The following is a 19,794-nucleotide window of genomic DNA, read 5'->3' on the forward strand; positions in this document are numbered from 1 at the left end:
TCAGGGGTAGTGCTTAGTAGTAAAATGTCTACAGACAGATTGATATATGCAGGCATCCTGTTGCTTATGCCTGATATGTTTTTTTCAAAAATGATATGAATTGGAAGATAAAATAATTATGTAACAAGCCTTAAATCAACTAACAACATAGTAGAACTCCTTCTCCTCTTCATTTTCCTCAAAACCCTCAGAAAGAAAAAAGTCTCAGCAAGGAACATTCATTCTCTGAGGCTTATTTCTCCTTTTGCTCAGTTCTTACTAAGAACAAAAAAACATGAGTTTTCCCCCAGGAAGCCTGCAGAGTTCAACACAAACTTCCTTAAGTCCTAAAGCAGTCTAACAGCTGCATAAGGAAGTCACCTAGGAGCAGAAGCAAAATAAGAAGACTTTTTCTTGTTTATCAGAGAAATGAAAGCCAGCAAATCACTAATGGTGTAAAATAAATCTCATTCTATTCAATAGGCTTTATTCACTGGAAGACACGTACAAATCTGTAGACTAAAGGGTTTTATTTTTCTCTCATTTATGGACAATTACTAGCAAGGTTTTCAGTTAGAATACACATTTGTTTTGTACACACCAGCATAGGAAAAAAAAAAAAAACCTTCTACTTGAAATACTTAAAGTTGGTAAGGATTGATCAAGGGCAAACTTATATTTGGAATCCTTGGGTATCCAAAAAAATAAATATTTCACTTTTTGTAATATTCTCTTTCCCTTCCCTTCCACTAATATTATTATGTCTATAGACTTACTGATTTTTGTCTGATCTCAGAAATGATAGAGTCCGTCTTGGTTAATACTCGGAAATCAGACTTTCAGGAAATATTAGAGCTGTAAGAACTTAAAAAAGTGGCAAATGGCCTTGGCAAATCACTTCCATATTGATACCCAGAAAACAACATAGAAGTGACTATCCAGTTTCCAGGATCAAGTATGATTGGAGGGCAATTTATATTGGGAATTCTTCTGGACCCGTGGATGCTCCAGGTAAAGACATGTCCTAAAAAGCCTTTGCCAAGCTGTAGCTGATCCACCAGATGTGATCATTTCTGAAATAGAATTTTCCAACTGATGTTATTCATTCTGTCTTAAATAATGATTATGTCATAATAAATTGTCATTCATGATTGTTTTACTAAAATTCAGTTTACCTGAGGTCTATTAAGAACTGTATTGGTCCAAAAAGCTGTTACTGACTGCTGATGAGCCCAATTTAGCAGAATGGCAAGGTATGTTATGATTCTCTCCCACCTCTGACCCCTTTGAATTTTATTTCCACTGAAATTGGAATTGTTTCCCCTTAGATGTATTTCAGAAAAAAAGACAAAATCCTTTTTTTTTTAAAAAAAAAAGCCTTTTAAAGAGAGGCAATAAGAATCCTGGCTGCTACATTGTTCCTCGTGGTTCTGTTTTGTTTTTGTTTTTGTTTTTTTTTTAAAAAATAAGGTCATTCTCTAGTTTTTACAATTTTATTTTGATAAACTTTATGATTTTAGAATTCTGATGTTCTCACTGGCAGAGGGCAGTGGGGTACATGAGAAGGCAGCCTTTGCCTAGCTACTGTTTTTGAAGTCCCGTGTAACTGGCAAGATTAAGAAAATAAAAATGATATGAATTCAATAAGGATCTTTAATATTAGTCTGGGGTAAATATAGAATTTCCAGAATTCTAAAAGGATTTCCTAGTCTCAGTTATAGTGAATTTGTTTTGGCAGATTCTCTTTGAAACAAAATTTTCTACCTCTCTTAGCAGCTGGGCTGAGTTGCCTTTTCTGAAATAGATTCATCTGACTCTTCCCAGCTTTCTCACAATCTCTCACAGCCTCTCACCAAGGCCATTGACCACCTGTGAGTGCCTTCCATCAGAGCTGAAGGTCCTGTAGTACATAGACATGTTCCTTTCTATAAGAGGTGATGAAGTGCAGCTAATAGACCTAGACTGGGGACAGATGGGAGCTAGCTGTTAGCTAGAGAAGGGGCTACTGTTTGAGAGAGTGTTATAATGACTTGATGAGGATGGAAAGAGGCAAAAGGGAAAGGAAAAAGATACAAATCCCTCAGACAATAAGCTTCAAACAACTCAGAAGATTTCTGTGGAGGGAGAGGATAAAGTAATAGGACAAGAAAGAGAGATTGCTGTTGGAGAAGGCAATGTATGGGGGCAAAACAGGAGCAATTCATCAGCAATTCAGCGAACTGAAAGCCTTCAGTGTTCCAAGCAAAGGTGAGCTGGGACAAAACATCTTCCCATTTCTCCAGACTTTTTATATAAAGAGTTAAGAGTGAATATAGCTGCCAGGACCAAAGAAAGAAAGTTGTATGACATTTATGGAATCAGGAGATAAGAAGAGGACCAAGAGAAGAGATATTTCATACCCACTCAAAAAAGAGGCCATTTGGAGAAACCTAACATCTGAAAGTGACCAATGGTGGAGATGAGCAACAGTTAGCCTATGAGCAACCAATCTCAGATCCAGCTGAGAGAGGCAAACAACTGGATTTTTGGAAAGAGAGAACAGGGGACAAAGAGAAGAGAGAAAGTAATATAATACTATATTAAGTAAGTAGTAAAGCAATCAAAGAGTAATGAAGGTCTTAACACAGTGGTTCTCGACCTGTGGGTTGGGACCCCATTTGGGGTCGAATGACCATTTCGCAGGGGTCGCCAAACAACGCAGTCCACCATTTTCCCCCCTTTTCCTTAGCTGTGCTACTCCCTTTTATTCTATGGTTTTTGAAAGCCAATAGAATGGACTCTCTTGAATAGAGTCTAATTCTATTGGCTTTCAAAAGCCAATAGGAATTGTCCAGGCTGTCTCTGCCCTTCTGAGCCCACCAAAAGTCCCATTCTGCAAACGGTGCTGCACCAGTTGAGTAGTCCTCGACTTATGACCGGTTGAGTAGTTCTCGACTTACGACCTGTTGGGGTCGCGGCATTAAAAAGGTTGAGAACCACTGTCTTAACAGGAGGTAGATAATCAATGAGGGCTAAAAACAAGGAGGAAGATTTTGGAGCTAAGAGTAATGATAAATCCAGAGACAGGGTCTCCAGAAATTCAAGGTTAAAATTATTTCTTACTGTAGGAAATTAAGAAAAAATAAGACACAAAAGGAATAAATGTTTAGAAAAATAATGGGATAAGGTGACAAATAAGAAATCACAGCATTTAGTATGTAAACATGCTGTAAGTAATTATATTATAACTCTCTTTTTTGGAATAATAGCCTAATGTCCTGCTGGGTTGCCACAGGGGAAAAGTGGCAAAATGGATGATTTCTCAAAGCCTTCCCCCCTTTCATTGTTGCTTATCACATTGCAACACAGGCATAAGAAGGGAGAGTTTGCTTCACAATGACTACTGTGTGTTTTAGTATTTTGGCTTCATCATACTTAGGAACTGACAGATTTATATATGTCATGATGTTTTTGTCAACACTGCAACAATCTTAGCTGAAGCCATTTTTGTTTCGTTTTTGGTTGCCACAGTACTGGGAGGAGGGAATGGGTGGTTTTAATTTTAGACTAAATAATATTTTGTCCTGTGGGAACCAAGGTCATTGCTAGCTGACTTTTGGCTGGCTGAGCCTTCCGTTAAAAAGCCTGCCAAAGTATTCTATTGGGGAACATAGTTAGTTACGTAGTGCTGGGGTGGGAAGTTCAACTTTGTAACATTGTAACACTTTGGAGGGAACTCCAGACTTGGTTTCACTTTTGACTGTGCTGATAGTTTGTAGCCAATAAACATATTCTTTAAGGAAACCTCTTGTCTTGATGTTCTGCTTTTACTGGTCTCATCTATCGGAACCATGACAGTTTTACTGTTATAAATTATTCAGATGCTGGAGAAGAGGGCACCATACAAATTAGGTTTTACAGAAGGTAAATGGATTTGTTATTATAATTATGTATCCAGTCATTACAAAATGATCAAATCACAAAAATAGATTAAATAACAGTTGTCTTGGTTAGGGAATGTGGTTGTTATAAAAATGACTTTTACCTATGCTGGCTTAACTGTCTCAGGTGCTTCTAATTCATCTCTCATTCTAAAACCTTGACAGAGAAGATGTCAAAAGTTGGCAAAAGCGTTTGATTGAGAAAGACTATATTTCTAAGGCAAGGAAGGAGATTTAGGATGACTCAGTTTAAAATGTTTTATTTGTACATATGTGTGTCATTTCAAGTTAACTACTCCCAATAAGACATATTTAAATATGGAATTGAAAAGAAACTAATTCAAATGAAACTAATAGTATAAGCATAATGCCATATGAAAAACTAAAAAAAAAATGCTAGAGAATTTGGCAGTGATGCATTAATGGAAAGAAACAAAAAGATTCTGAAATGTTCTCTCTGACCCCACCCTTAGGTCTCCATTTAAATTTTCATGAAAGTAAATATGTGCAGCTTAAAATCAAGAAAGGCTAGACTTAAATTGATTATTATTATTATTTTGTAAAATAAAGAATAATATATTCTTTGCAGTCTGTACTTTAAACATAGTTACAAATCCATTAAGTCTTTACTTTCACATGAAGCCTATAAACCAGCGGTTCTCAACCTATGGGTCGCGACCCCATTTGGGGTCGATCGACCGTTTTCCGGGGGTCACCAAAGGCGGCGATCCGCCATTTTCTCCCCTCCGGGGGCAGTGCCGCGCATGCGCACCATGCATGGGGGCGCCGCCGTGCCACGCATGCGCATAACGTTTGTGTGACGGGGGTCGCCGTCACACAAACGTTGAGAACCGCTGCTATAAATTAAAGATGAAGGGACTATCCCTTTAATGAAAATGGAGCAACTGATACAAAAAGTGCCACTTTTAAATATATAAGAAAGTGTCAAGGGCTATCTTATCTAAGAAGAACCACTTGCAATGACTGCTTAGATGGCTTAAATAGACAGCTTAAGATACAGAAGGATTTTGACAGACTTGAACATTGGGCGCTAGCTAACAAAATGAAATTTAATGGTGAAAAAAGTAAGGTTCTACATTTAGGTAAGAAAAACCAAATGCACAGGTATAGCATAGGCCACAGGTCGGCAACCTGCGGCTCCGGAGCCGCATGCGGCTTTTTGAGCCTTCCCCTGTGGCTCCCAGCCTCCTCTGCCGTTGCAGAGAGAGACAGAGACAGAGAGAGGCACTTGCACTTCCCTGCTTCTCTCTCTCTCTCTCTCTGTGTGTGTGTGTGTGTGTGCGTGTGTGTGTGTGTGTGTATATATATATATATATATAACACACACACATACACACACACACACCTATAATAAAGGTAAAAAAGGATATATGCAGTGTTATCTTCATTTTAGATATCAAAAGGGTTTTGCAGCTCCCAGTGTTTTGTTTTTGGTGGGAAACGGGTCCAAGTGGCTCTTTGAGTGTTTTGGGTTGCCTACCCCTGGCATAGGCAGTACCTCACTCAATAGTAGTAACTGTGAGAGGGATCTTGGAGTCCTAGTGGACAATCACTTAAATATGAGCCAGCAGTGTGTTGTACCTGCCAAAAAAGCCAACACACTTCTAGACTGCATCAACAGAGGGATAGAATCAAGATCACATGAAGTGTTTATATCACTTTATAATGCCTTCGTAAGGCCACACTTGGAATATTGCATCCAGTTTTGGTCACCACGATGTAAAAAGATGTTGCGACTTTAGAAAGAGTGCAGAGAAGAGCAACAAAGATGATTAGAGGACTGGAAGCTAAAACAAATAAAAAACTATTGCTGGAATTGGATATGTCTAGTTTAATGAAAAGAAGGACTAGGGGTGACATGTTAGCAGTGTTCAAATATTTCAGGAGTTGCCACAAAGAAGAGGGAGTTAGGCTATTCTCCAAGACATGTGAGAGCAGGACAAGAGGTAATTGATGGAAGCTAATCAAGGAGAGGAGCAACCTAGAACTAAGAAGAATTTTCTGATAGTTAGAACAATTAACCAATGGAACAACCTCCCTCCAGAAGTTGTGAATGCTCCAACACAGGTTTTTAAGAAGAGACTGGACAGCGATTTGTCTGAGATGGTATAGGTTCTCCTGCTTGAGTAGGGGGCTGGACTAGAAAACCTCCAAGGTCCCTTCCAACTCTATTCTATTCTATTCTATTCTATTCTATTCTATTCTATTCTATTCTATTCTATTCTATTCTATTCTATTCTAAATGTAGCTATATTTAATCTCTATAGTTATACTCTAATGTGCAGATATTATCCAAGGATCATGAAACAACCTGGAAAAAGTTCCTAGTTTCCCTTACTGAGGAAGCTAAGTTGAGCTTTATTTGTATACAAAAATCAGTTTCAGCTAAAGCAAGAGAAAACAACATGTAGACTGTACACAGATTGTATTTAAATGTGTCATGCTTAATCATATATATGGCTCAGTAAAATAAGTAAGAAGGAATTTACTACCATTTTCAGTGTCAATTTTTAGCTATTCAAAAATTATGGCAAACAATCTTTCAAGTGCAATCCCTCAACATATAAGCAAATCTAGACTTCATTTAGATCTTATGACAATGTTTGAAAGTCCAAATGAAAAATCTCTCAGATAAAAGTATTACCTGCTGGTGGAATATTAAAGAACTACTCTTGGTAATCTTTTAGAACATCTTTCAGTACTGCCAAGAGAAGAACAAATATCACTGCTATCTTCAAAAAGGGGAAGAAGGAAGACCCAACAGAACTTAGATTTGGTTTGGCATTTACAATTTACAGAAGGATGTTGTATGTAGACATAGCCTACCTGGATCTCAGCAAAGCCTTTATAGAGTGCCTCAAAATATTGTTCTTTATGAAATGGTAAAATATGGATTTCCTGTTAGATGAGCTCAAAGTTGACTGAATGGTCATTCCAAAGAGTACTCATTAGTGGCTCCAGCCTGGGGAAAAAAAAAAAAAAAACTTTGAGTGCCACAAGGCTCTGCCCTGCACCCTGTGCTGTTCAATCATTTTTTCAGTGACTTGAATAAGGGACATTTACAAAGTTCACAGATTATGCAAAGGTTCAGAGGAATCTAAACATGCAATCCTTTTCTGGATAGAAATATTCAAAGTGGCTTTTATTTAAATGCTTACTTGTGTATTTATGTAAATAATACTTATTTATGTATTTATATTTATATATTTGTATTTATGTATTTATAAATAAATGCTTATTTATGTATTTGGGATTCAATATGTATTTTTCCCCTTATTGCTGTTTGTTTGAGTTTTAAAACTTTATCAGTTCTACCTGGGTTTTTTTTTTTCTTCTTCTTTTTACTTCTCCACCCTAATGCTTCATTTGCTGAATAAAAACAATAAAGATTGTATACGAAATAAGTTACCTGGAGGTTGTTGAAATCAATATTTCCTGATGTGGAAATACTTGTGCTTTAAGATTTAGGTATTCTAAGGTATCCATCAAGTCCCTTGAGCCAGTTGCCTTCTATTCCTTCTATTCCTAGCCTCTCAGTCTCACATCAGCCGGCTCTCTGCCAGAGGATCCCAAGTGCAGAGAGTTCATGCTGATAGCTGAATGCAGTGATTACATCAGAAATGACATAAGGGCCAACGAGCACCTGGGCCAGTGCACAGGATCAAGAGATGTGCAACATTTCACCATCAACCCAGATGTCCTACTGAGTTAGTTGTCATTTTAAAATTGATTTTCCAGGTTAAGACTGGAACCAGCAAACAGCAGACAAGCAAATGAATAATGAGCTGCCTCAAAGAGAGAAAAAAAAAAGCTTTTAACTAGGATATCTTAATGCTAGGCTTCTACTCTATATTTTGCTGCTACTGTAATAATTGGCGTATTACAGGTTATGTCAGACATTTCCAGTTACATTCCTTAAAGGACTAGATTTTCGGCCTCCCCCAAAAACTCTATATGAGATACTTTGGAAGAAAACCAAAATTAAGCAAAGATAGTGTTTACCTTTCAATGGTTTTTAGCACACTAAATATTTTACTCTTGGCTTGCATCTGCTCAATCATCTAAACCATTTCGGTTCCCTGAAGTACTGTTAATGCATTTCTAAAGCTTTTCTGTTTCTCTCGCCTAAGTTTTCCATTTTTTAATGGACAGCTAAAGTCTAGCTGCCACCATTAAATGGAATGTAAGAATTCCAAAATGGAACACAGAGAATTCTGCCAATGTTTCAAAGTATAGCACAGATTTGCATTGGCGGTAAAAGCCATGAGTTGGCCATCTGTTTTTGTAAAATAGGAAATTGGTTGAGAAATCACCAGAGAAGAACAGCACTTCAGTTAAACAGAATGCTAAACTAATTTGGAACATATCAAAGCAAACAGAGGGTTGCTTTTTTTTTTTTTTTTTTTAAAGTCAGCTATGGGAGTATATCCAGATAATTCTTCCAAGGCCAAATTCAAGAATGGGAAAACTTTTCAGTCCAGATATGAATTACTTTCTATCCAACCTTGACGTACACATTTTAAAAGTACTCTTGACATGATATTGCTACCATTGGGGCAAACTTTTATGGTAGCAAACAAAAAATAAAAATTATCATGGAAATTCTGATCACCATCATTTACCAATGAAATCAATAGCAATGACTTTACTAAAATTTGGAGAGTTGCTTTCCAAATTTGTGAAGATATGGTTTGGAACGTTCTTCCTCTATTTTGATACATGAATATTATATGTCTTCAAGTCTCTGCCATATCAATTGCATTGATTACAGTTTTTTTCGTTGTCTTTCACCCTTTCTGAATGCTTAAAAAAATCCTCTTAACCTACAAATATATCAATATATGCTGCTTATGCAAAGCTTTTCACCTCTCTCTCCCAATAGTTACATAGATCTCTATTCAGTCAACTTGATCTTATCACATTCTCCTAAAAGCAAGCAAGTGATATATTCAGAAACATTACTATAAGCAATCTCAGTTAGCTGTTTTAGGCCATGACAAATAGCTGACGTTCATCTGTGAAATCCAGAAGACCACAGTTGCCTTTTCTTGTAATACGTTGATGAAATCCCATACAGAGTGCACATGACAGCATATGACACTTCAGAATAATCCTGGTGAGCGGGAACAATTGTCACTTTATGAGCTACTCTTCATATTAAATGATAATCATTTCTTCTGCTTTGGGGCCCCCATTCTGGCTGCTTTAAATTGTTCAGATATATAAAATCATGTTGTGGGTTGCTGCAGAGCACTCATTGAATGATGTGATATCAGGCTGAATAAATATGTAAGCATTGTGCTTTTTATAACATACAAGTACCGTACTCAATTGTTTATTTCTGATTTTAATACACATCATCAATCTAATCCAAAGTTATTTTGCAGGACAAAAATATTCTACTCAAACAAAGTAATAATTTTGTTGTTTATATATGCATGATTAAAGAACTGATGGAAGTGTGACAGAACTTAGAACAGAATAATCACAACAAAACTAGATTCTAGTGTGCTGGAACTATAGCATTTATTCTGAATTATATGGTTTGCTTGAGGATAAATTTGGCAGCAACTCTAATACAACATTTCACTGCAAGGCTAAAAGCCTGAATCCAATATATCCATGGCTGAAAACCTACTGCATTGTGAAAATAAGGAAATGGCAATTAGTTCCCGAAACTTGTAAAGTCTTTGTAAGGAGGATGGGTTATATTTTAAAAGAATTTCTAATGTAGCAAGGGAACTCATTTAATTTATTCAGCTTTGGCTCTAAATGCTTTAACTCTATTATGTTTTAGTTTTTGTGAATCACTAAGAATCTGATTGACTGAAACCATGTACAAATTAAAACAATTTAGATTTTGTAAAAAAAATCACAAAAATCACAAAAAAACACAAAACAAAATCTAAATTGTTTTAATTTGAAAAAAAAAACAACCTCAACAAAACCCTCCAATTCTAAAATACAATTCCTGATTGATTTTAGTCCCTTCCATGAAGAGAAGTATATTTTCTGTTACTAGGATATCATATATTCAATTTCCTGATATATTTAACTTTTAGATATTATATAGATATTATTGGTGTGTGTGTGTGTGTGTGTGTATGTATGGGGGGCAGGTATCTTGAAGATTCAAAGTGGTTTCCAGTCTCCTGTGGTTGCTTACCATTTTAAAATGTGAAACATAGAGAAATGATATGTTCACTCAGGCTATGCAAAATGCCCCAAAGGATGATTTATTAAACATCTAATATGATTGAGGCTGCCATGCCTTAAATGCTTCAAAACAGACATTTCTTCAAGAAGTCCAGACCAGATGCTCTGAAACCTTTTTATTTTGTCTCCATGAACATATGCATGTGTAACTACTTAATTGCCTGTCCCCAAATGGAAGTGTTGCTTGTATACACTTGGAAGCAGCTGGAGACAATTGCCTACTGAGATTTTGCTTTGGTGGGACTCCATAGACCATTTATTTATTTATTTATGAGACTTATATACCATAAAGAAAAGTCTTTGCACAAAAGAGGCCCAGTCAAACAATTTGTCCCAAATTGGAGGAAATCATGGGACAATAGCTTGCTTTAAGCTATAGGAAGGCAGATTGCAGTTCAGAGCAGTTTGACTTTCGTATCAATTGAAAGAATTAGCAAACTTCTCATTGTTGAATATCTTCAAGAGGTGGCTTAATAACTGTCAGGAACATTTTAATTTGATTTCCTATTTCAAGTAGAGAAACACCTCTTCGACTTCATTGTTAGTAACAATTCTACACTATTCTAGTACAGTGAAGTTCAATTTTAACCCAAATTCTTACTGAATGCCAGATTCAATCCTGGAGACCTGGAAATAATGAGAGTGGGTCTGATTTAGCTAGAGTCCCCATCTTTATCCCTTCACCCAAATATAAATACCTTGATCCTTCACATTGTAGAGTAACATCTCTTTATAGCTATAGCTCTTCAAAGGAAGAAAGAAAGTTTAGATTCCATGGGTTTAGCCACAGAATCAAGATCATGCAAAGTATTAGTACTGCTTTATAAAACCCTAGTAAGACCAACCTGGAATACTGCAGCCAATTTTGGTCACCATATCACAAAAAAGATGTCGAGAATTTGGAAAAAAAAAAAAACTAGAGAACAGCAACTAAGATGATCAAAAGCGTGGAGAATAAAACATATGAAGAATGGCTGCAGGATTTGGGTTTGGCTAGTCTAAAGAAAAGAAGAAATAGGGGAGACATGATAGCAGTATTCCAGTATTTGAGGAGCTGCCACAAAGAAGAGGGGGTAAATTATTCTCCAAAGCACCAGAGGACAGGACAAGAAACAATGGTTGGAAACTGATCAAAGAGAGAAGCAACCTGGAATTAAGGAGAAACTTCCTGACACTGAGGACAATTAACCAGTGCAACAGCTTGTCTCCAGAAATTGTAGGCACTCCGTCACTGGAGGTTTTTAAGAAGAAGCTAGACAGTCACTTGTCTGAGATAGCATAGGTTCTCCTGCTTGAGCAGGGGGCTGGACTAGAAGGGTCCAAGGTCCCTTCCAGCTCTATTCTATTCTATTCTATTTTATTCTATTCTATTCTATTCAAACTTTGTAGAAAGGAAGGATAAAGTAATGTACAGCAACATATACTAAACATTTGCTAAGTACAGCTGTGAGCAGTTAAGGACATTTTTTCCACCTAAATGCACAACGGCATAGCAAATTGAAAAACAAACAAGTGTACAATTTTCCCAACTGGTCACCAGAGACTTGAATGCATATATTATGATTTAAACAAAAACAAAAGACCAAAATATCCTTATAGCATGAAAGGGCAGAGTGATGCATTTTAATTAATTTCTAAAGGACACATAGTCTTGTCTCCTCTCTCCTGCATCATTAATTTTGAAGCCTGTTCTGTGATGTTTAATCTGCATTTGCTTGCATATACTCATGGCAACCAGGACATCACAGAAACAGCAGCCTCCAAGGATTTAAAGAGTCCCAAAGGCTTTTGTTGTACTGATCAACAAGTTTTTGTATCAAGGCTCAGAAGCAGAATATCTTAAAGTCATGACAATGAGTCTTGCCTGAACTGCAGGTAGTCCTCAACTTATGACCATAATTGAGCCCCCAAATTTCCATTGCTAAGCAAGACAGTTGTTAAGTGAGTCTTGTCCCATTTTATGACCTTTCTTTCCACAGTTATTAAGTGAATCATTGCACTTATTAAGTTAGTAACACAATTGCTAAGTGAATCTGGCTTCCCCATTGACATTGTTTGTCAGAGGGTTGCAAAAGGTGATCACGTGACTCTGAATAAATACAAGCCACTTTCGAAGCATCCAAATTTTGATCATGTGACCATGGGATGCCACAATGGTCAAAAATGTGAAAACAGTTGTAACTTCAAACAGTCATTAAGTGGATAGTTATAAGTTGAGGACTACCTGTATATTGTGAAAGCAACTTGCCCTGATGTGAAATTTTCATACTTGATCATCTCCATATTGATATATTCAGTTATGGCTTTATGTCAAGTTGCCCGTACATTTTTCTAGCTATTCTTTCCATGACTTTGCATTAATTTGCAATTTCACTACTTTAAGCCTATCTTGTGACATTTAAAAAAATGCAATTTTTAATGACAGAAATAGTAGTTGCTTTAATTTTCTAATGTTTCCTTAATATCACGAACCACACCAACCATACAGTATACATATGAAGAACGGCTGCGAGATTTGGGTTTGGCTAGTCTAAAGAAAAGAAGAAATAGGGGAGACATGATAGCAGTATTCCAGTATTTGAGGGGCTGCCACAAAGAAGAGAGGGTCAAATTATTCATCAAAGCACCAAAGGGTAGGACAAGAAACAATGGTTGGAAATTTATCAAAGAGAGAAGCAACCTGGAATTAAGGAGAAACTTCCTGACAGTGAGGACAATTAACCAGTGGAACAGCTTGCCCCCAGAAATCGTGGGTGCTCCATCACTGGAGATTTTTAAGAAGAGGCTAGACAATCACTTGTCTGAGATGGTATAGGTTCTCTGGCTTGAGCAGGAGGCTGGACTAGAAGACCTACAAGGTCCCTTCCAGTTCTACTCTACTCTACTCTACTCTATTCTACTCTGCTCTGCTCTACTGGGCTTTATTTTCCCTTACCCAGAGTTCATATTTTTAAGAAGAGGCGAGACAGTCACTTGTCTGAGATGGTATAGGTTCTCCGGCTTGAGCAGGAGGCTGGACTAGAAGACCTCCAAGTTCTATTCTATTCTATTCTATTCTATTCTATTCTATTCTATTCTATTCTATTCTATTCTATTCTATTCTATTCTATTCCAGTCCAGTTCTTAAAACATTTAATATAAAGTACAAGGTAGATTTATTATTTAAATCCACTAAATCTGAAATTATCTGAATATTAAGCCATATGATCTCTCTGAGACAGGATCAAATATCATGCTTGGTCTTTTTAAGCAGGCAGTGAACTATATCCAGATATTGCTGGAAGGATAGCAAAAAAGCGATGAATGATGGTTAGCTGCATCTGAAAATTGGATTCCATCGTAGTTAATATAAATTGAAGCAAATTTTCTGGTAAAAAAGGGAAATCCTTTAAATTGTTGGAAGTTTGGGATTGGGAGATTTTGGAGTGTGTTTGTGTGTGTGTGTGTAAGAGAGAGAGAGAGAGAGAGAGAGAGAGAGAGAGATAGACAGACAGACAGACAGACAGACATGTAGATAGGGTCTTCAAAATACAGAGAAATTTTAGGTTTTGGAAGAACATTTTTCTCTCTCTTTTTCTTTTTAGAAGCTTCCTAAGCTTCCTAGCTGTTTTTCTTCCAAACTATATTGAAAGAATTTCTAGTTAAGTTAGCAAAACAAATTAAAGGTGAAAACTGAGCTCAACAAAAGTGTTCGGAGAGGTGTGTGTGCACAGGAATGGAAGGGCTATCAGATAACCCTGGTTTGCACTTGTAAACCGTGGCCCTTCATCCAGGTAAATGTACGCAGGAATGCAGCAGCTTCACAAAATGTAGGTCAAGGAAATACACATGCCAGCAATAGAGAACTGCAAAGGAAAGGATTTCATCCCCCTCAGGAAAATTGTTCTTTGACTTGCTATGCTGTTTATTATTAATATTTTTCCTGTTTTTCTGACAGGACTCCAAGGCAAGCAGTAACAACTTAATACAAAAAAGACATGAGAAACTAGGGGCAACGTACGAAGACTCTCAAAGAAACATGATAAAATCTGTCCACAATTCAGGCTTTAGGTTTTTTTGTAGTGTGTTTTTAAGCTGTTGGTCTTTAATAGAATACAATAAAATAGAATTTATTAGCCAAGTGTGATTGATTGGACACACAAGAAATTTATCTCCAATGCATAAGCTCTCAGTGTACATACAATAATATAATAATAACTCATAAGATCAAACAATTGATAAATCATAACATACCAATAGGAGAAGGTAATAGGAAAGGTAAGGTTGAGAAAAATGAGAAGATGAGAAAGACGAGAAGACGACAAGGATAATAGCAATACAGCCTATTACATGGGTAAATATCTTTAGTCATAAGACAGTATTGTGGGAGTTAGGTGTTTAGCAGAGTGATGGGATGGGGGAAGAAACTATCTTTGTGTCTAGTTGTTTTGGCATGCAATGCCCTATCATGGCTTCCTGAGGGGAGGAGTTGAAACAGTTTATGCCTAGGATGTAAGGGGTCTATTCCATAAATGAACAGAGAATATCTTCAGATGAATTTGATTGTGCCCCATGAGGGAAATTATGCTTCCTAAACTAGAGAGTTAAATAATCTAAAACTATGTTTCCTCTACCACCCAGTAGCAAGGCTCTGAAGAATATAATAGAATATGTCTGTCCATAAGTCCACTAATTACTTCTAGTATACTATCGGAGGTGGCTGGATGGAGTCATTGAAGCAGTAGGTGTGAACTTAAATGGACTCCAGAAGATGGTAGAGGACAGGAAGACCTGGAGGAATGTTGTCCATGGGGTTGCAATGGGTCGGACATGACTTCGCAATTAACAACAACAACAATACTATCGGAGTAAATAGCATCACTAATAGAAGTCTTCTTCATAATCTCAAATTGTATGTCCATATTAATGTATTCCAGAATAATAAGATATGTAATATTCAGTAGATACAAGTTATGGGACACCAGAGTATCTTACAATTATTCTCAAGTGCTATTAAAAATAACTTTAAGAAACTGTGAAGTCTGGAGGTTTATTAATTAATTGTGATGAAAATCATGAAAACTCAGACAATTATAAATTTCTACAGAGATTGATAAGATTTATAATCTTTTAAAATGATGCATTTCAGGACCATATGCCCTCTATGAAAATGCTGAACCACAGATAAAATAAAATTAAGTATAATAATTAAAAGCTATGCCAACATACAAAAAATATTCAAAATCCAATGTTTAAGAACCAACATTTCTTAACAAAGTCTTAAAAGACTCTTTCATAAATAATATAGTGTCCAAACCCAAAGAACTTCCCTTGCTTAAAGAAATCACCATTTTTACCAGAATGTGTGCTATCATTTTATACTAAGAATAATGGCTTCCACATGTCAGCTGCAACCAACTGCCTTATTATTCATTGAATTATGTTACGAATTAAATGACTATTATTAAGCACACATAGATGTTAGTCACATTGTTTCCAGTAAAAATTCTCTATATCCTGTCTTAAAGTTCTGTAGTATTATACTGCGACCTTCCTTCAAATCATTCTGCTGCTGTTGTATTAATGTACTTTTAGACCAGAGGTCCCCAATCTTTTGGGCATCAGGGACTAGTGGAGAGAGATTTTTCCACGGACTGGAGGGGGCATGATTTTGTGTGCTGCCTGCTTCCTGTGGATGGGGTTTTGCTCATTTGTGAGGACCGGTTGCTGGTATGCCATGGCCCAGTATCAGTCTACAGACCGGGGGTTGGGGACCCCTGTTTTAGACAATGTACCATTATAATTAAATAGTTTAACTAGCTATCATGGCAGTCAATCACAACTCTCCTATAAAAATTAGTGTGGAGAAGCTGAAGACTTATCTAATTTGCCCAGCATAAATTGTGACTAAGGAGCAGGCCAAAATTCACTGCTTTTTTTCCCCTTGAAGTAGGATGTACTACCTGTACCCTGTGTAGGTAAACAGAGTTCTTCACCATGAACTGACAAACTATAAAAGAGGATCATTAGTCACAACCCCTTCATCTGAAACAACCAACAACATGGCCTGTAAAGCTATAAGCAGAAGGTTATTTTTTTTTCATCTTGAATATGAACAATGTGTCTATTCATTTTCCTTATTTCTTTATCATAGAAAGAGGGGAGAAAAGGAGAGGGGAAGGGAGGAGAGGTGAGGTGAGGTTAGGTGAGGTGAGGAGAGGAGAGGAGAGGAGAGGAGAGGAGAGGAGAGGAGAGAAGAGAAGAGAAGAGGGAAAGGAAAGGAAAACAACTTTCAAATGTATTCAAAATGTATACAGTATGTTCCATCCTCACACAAATAGCTTATAAAGTGTGCCAGGATATGACAACAATAAAACTGCACCAGGGACAAGCCAGCTATTAATGTGAATTTGATTGACTGGAGAAATGTTTGAAAATGATTGCTAACTCAGAAAGAATTTGGATAAACAACAGTAAGGTTAATGATCTGTGAAAGTCATTGATAGACATAGCAAATTAAAAAAAAACATCAAAAGGAAACAATCAATGCTCACCATATGTTCTTTGCTGGACTTAAGCTTCAATTACATGCAGCAAACATTTCAAGAACAGCAAATATTGCGGGAGGAGAGAAAAGGAGAGAAAGAAAAAAAATGAGGAACAGGAAGTGTATATTTATGCATGCATATATATGCACTTTACAAAATGTTGCTTTAGAGAACCGTTTAAAAAGTACTGAAGTGAGTAGTGTTGGCTGACAGTCTGAAAGCTGCTAATTTTCATCTGAATGCTTGCTTAGTTCTGTGACAGTGCATTCTATTTGCAAATGGAATAATAAACAAAGGAAGCAGCCTTTGAAACAGAAGAGTACTCTAAGAGCAGAGTTATTTCATACTGATGTACTTTGATTTTTACTGGAGGATATCCTATTTTTACTTCCTTCTGAAAGTGAATATTTGGGGGGGGGAACTTTAATTAATTTATGTATCAAATCTTAAACAATTTAAACTTCTAAACAGAAATGATCCTGGGCTCCATTTGTTGAGAAAGGGACAGTTTATTAGCGGTGAAGCGATTGCAAAGCCAAAACTGAGAATTGTGTGCCAAATTCACTAAGTTCTACTTTCCCCTCCCTTAACTATCTCTCATTGCCTACCCCATTGTAAATGATCAGGTTCAGGCAAGATGTTTTCATAACAGTCTAAGCATGGTTTGGTTCTTCCAGTGACCTTGAGGCAGCGTCTCAAGGAGACACAGCATTTACTTTTGTTTTCCCCAAGCCTTCCCCTTTTTATTCTCCCTTCCCACAGTTGTTGGCAGTCTGTCACCACATAGCAGTGAAGCACAAGCAAGCATAAAGTGGCAGTTGACATTATGTGTTATACCTTGTGCTCAGTGTTTAATCCAATGTTTCTTTCCTTTAGCAAAAATTGACCACTAAATAATTAAAAAAAGAATCTTGAGACCAGTCCATTAAATAAATACTTATTCCCTGAATTTCTATGTTTAGTAGCATGGGTAAATAAAATAATTATATTTGTAATTCTATATCCCTTCCCTCACCTCCATAATAAAATACGTAAAGTTTGTACTAAAAGTACAGTTCAAAATTAGGTATTGATTTCCCTCTTACAATGGGGACTCTAGTCTAGCCATGAACATTGGTCTAGCCCAGGGGTAGGCAACCTTGGCTCTTTTATGACTTGTGGACTTCAACTCCCAGAATTCCTGGAGCCAGCATGGCTCAGCATGGCTGGCTCAGGAATTCTGGTAGTTGAAGTCCACGAGTCATAAAAGAGCCCAAGTTGCCTACCCCTGGTCTAGCCAGTGGATTTGTGATATGAATGGACAGACAAGCTAAGTCAATGAACAGGCTTTAGCTACCTAACCACTGGAGACTTCCATGTTTGTACCAAAAGCTAGCTGGTTTTCTGGTGTCACTGAGCACAGGTTGATATGGCTGAGATGGTAACTCAGTGGTAGCAGATGAACATGTGGTGGATCATCTGGAGAACTTTATTGGTTCATGGACCACCTTTGATATTTACTTATTTCAGGTTAAAGGTGCTCAGGAATAGAAAACATGGACTGATAGTAAAATGGTTGAAAATGCTTTGGTTTTCCTCTAATTCAAGCACTGGCTCTGCATGTTTGAAAAATATTGAAAAGGTTTAGCATTTTACCAGTTTAGGTACATCACTGAAAATGTATTTGTCCATAAGATTGGTTTGTCACTAATAAATTTAATATATTGATTATATTAATAATCAATTAATCAATAAGATTAAAATTAAGACCCTCTTCCCAGCCCCACTGTATATGATAAAGGTTAAGTATTAGAGAGTAATGAGTATGAAATATCAACTATAGATACCATATCATCAAATTCTGTTTCTTTAGTGAAACAAAGTCATTACTTTCCCTGAAATGTTGTATCAGATCACAATAGAGGGTGGCATGAAACTATGTTCAAGAATAAACAGTCCTTGGAGCGTTTTAAAGGGGTTTTTCAATAATCAAGAAAAAGTATCTTATAAAAGTCTTTTTGAAAGCCCACATACTTCTACAAATCAATTGTAATTGCCTTGAGTGAAACAAAACTGCTAATCCTTAACATTTATGCCAATAGTCCTATTTATCTACAACACTAATAACCTGATAGAACCTACGTTATATCATAAATCATTAGGTTACATTGCTCCAGTTATTGATATATCTATCTAATATTTCATTGGTGTGCTAAGCATTTTCCTATAGGTATAAATAAATTTATTTACTTGACTTCAGGCTTGTCTGTATTATCCTCCATAAAGATTTATCTCTGAAGTTTTGTAATACCGAGGTCCTTTGGTTTAACTATGGACTAATCAACATGGACAGCACAGCAAATTTGGAGTTCAAGTACATCAGAGATATATGTACAAAATAGAGCCAAGTGCATAAAGATTTCAGTTAGTGGCAAACAATCCTCAACCAAAAGTCTAACACAGGGGTGTCAAACTGCCGGCCCATGGGCTGGTTTCATCATACTGGAGCCGCGTCCACCCCATTGTCTGCAATGGCAAAAAAGCTCCGATATGTCACGTGACATAACATGACGTCACTAGTTTAACATGCCTGGTCTAACATTTTGAATCCCTAACCAGTTGAGCAAGCTATGTATTGTAGATAGTTTGATTTCTTACAAACTATGCAGTTCTTAACATCTTATAGCATAAGATGCAATATATTTATTTTTCACCCCAAAGTCTTCAAACCATTATTTGAATAATGATGTCTTTGTGGTTAAAACTCTTTAAAATTTGTGTTCAGTAAGAATAGAATAGAATAGAATAGAATAGAATAGAATAGAATAGAATAGAATAGAATAGAATAGAATAGAATAGAATAGAATAGAACTGGAAGGGACGTTGGAGGTCTTCTAGTTCAACCCTCCGCTCAAGCAGGAGAACCTATACCATCTCAGACAAGTAACTGTCTAGTCTCTTCTTAAAAACCTCCAGTGATGGAGCATCCACGATTTCTGAAGGCAAGGTAGTCCTTCACTTACAGCCACAATTGAGCCCAAAATTTCTGCTGCTAAATGAGACAGTTAACATGGTTGTTAAGTGAATCTGGCTTCCCCATTGACTTTGTTGGTCAAAAGATCAGAAAAGGTGATCATGTGATCCCAGGACAC

The 19,794-nt window shown here is 36.7% G+C and overlaps 1 long non-coding RNA gene across 1 annotated transcript; it reads right to left on the bottom strand.

Annotated features, from left to right (window-relative positions):
- Positions 1-651: 651 nt before the first annotated feature.
- LOC120307461 lies at positions 652-16,738 on the bottom strand. Its single transcript, XR_005556549.1, has 3 exons — positions 16,670-16,738; positions 6,747-6,882; positions 652-1,052 (listed from the first exon to the last, which is right to left on the bottom strand). It is a non-coding gene; the product is annotated as an uncharacterized LOC120307461 (long non-coding RNA).
- Between the last annotated feature and the right edge of the window lie 3,056 nt (positions 16,739-19,794).

The sequence above is a fragment of the Crotalus tigris genome, unplaced genomic scaffold (assembly GCF_016545835.1).
Source record: "Crotalus tigris isolate CLP2741 ecotype Arizona unplaced genomic scaffold, ASM1654583v1 scf7180000017783.2778290, whole genome shotgun sequence".
NCBI lineage: Eukaryota > Metazoa > Chordata > Lepidosauria > Squamata > Viperidae > Crotalus > Crotalus tigris.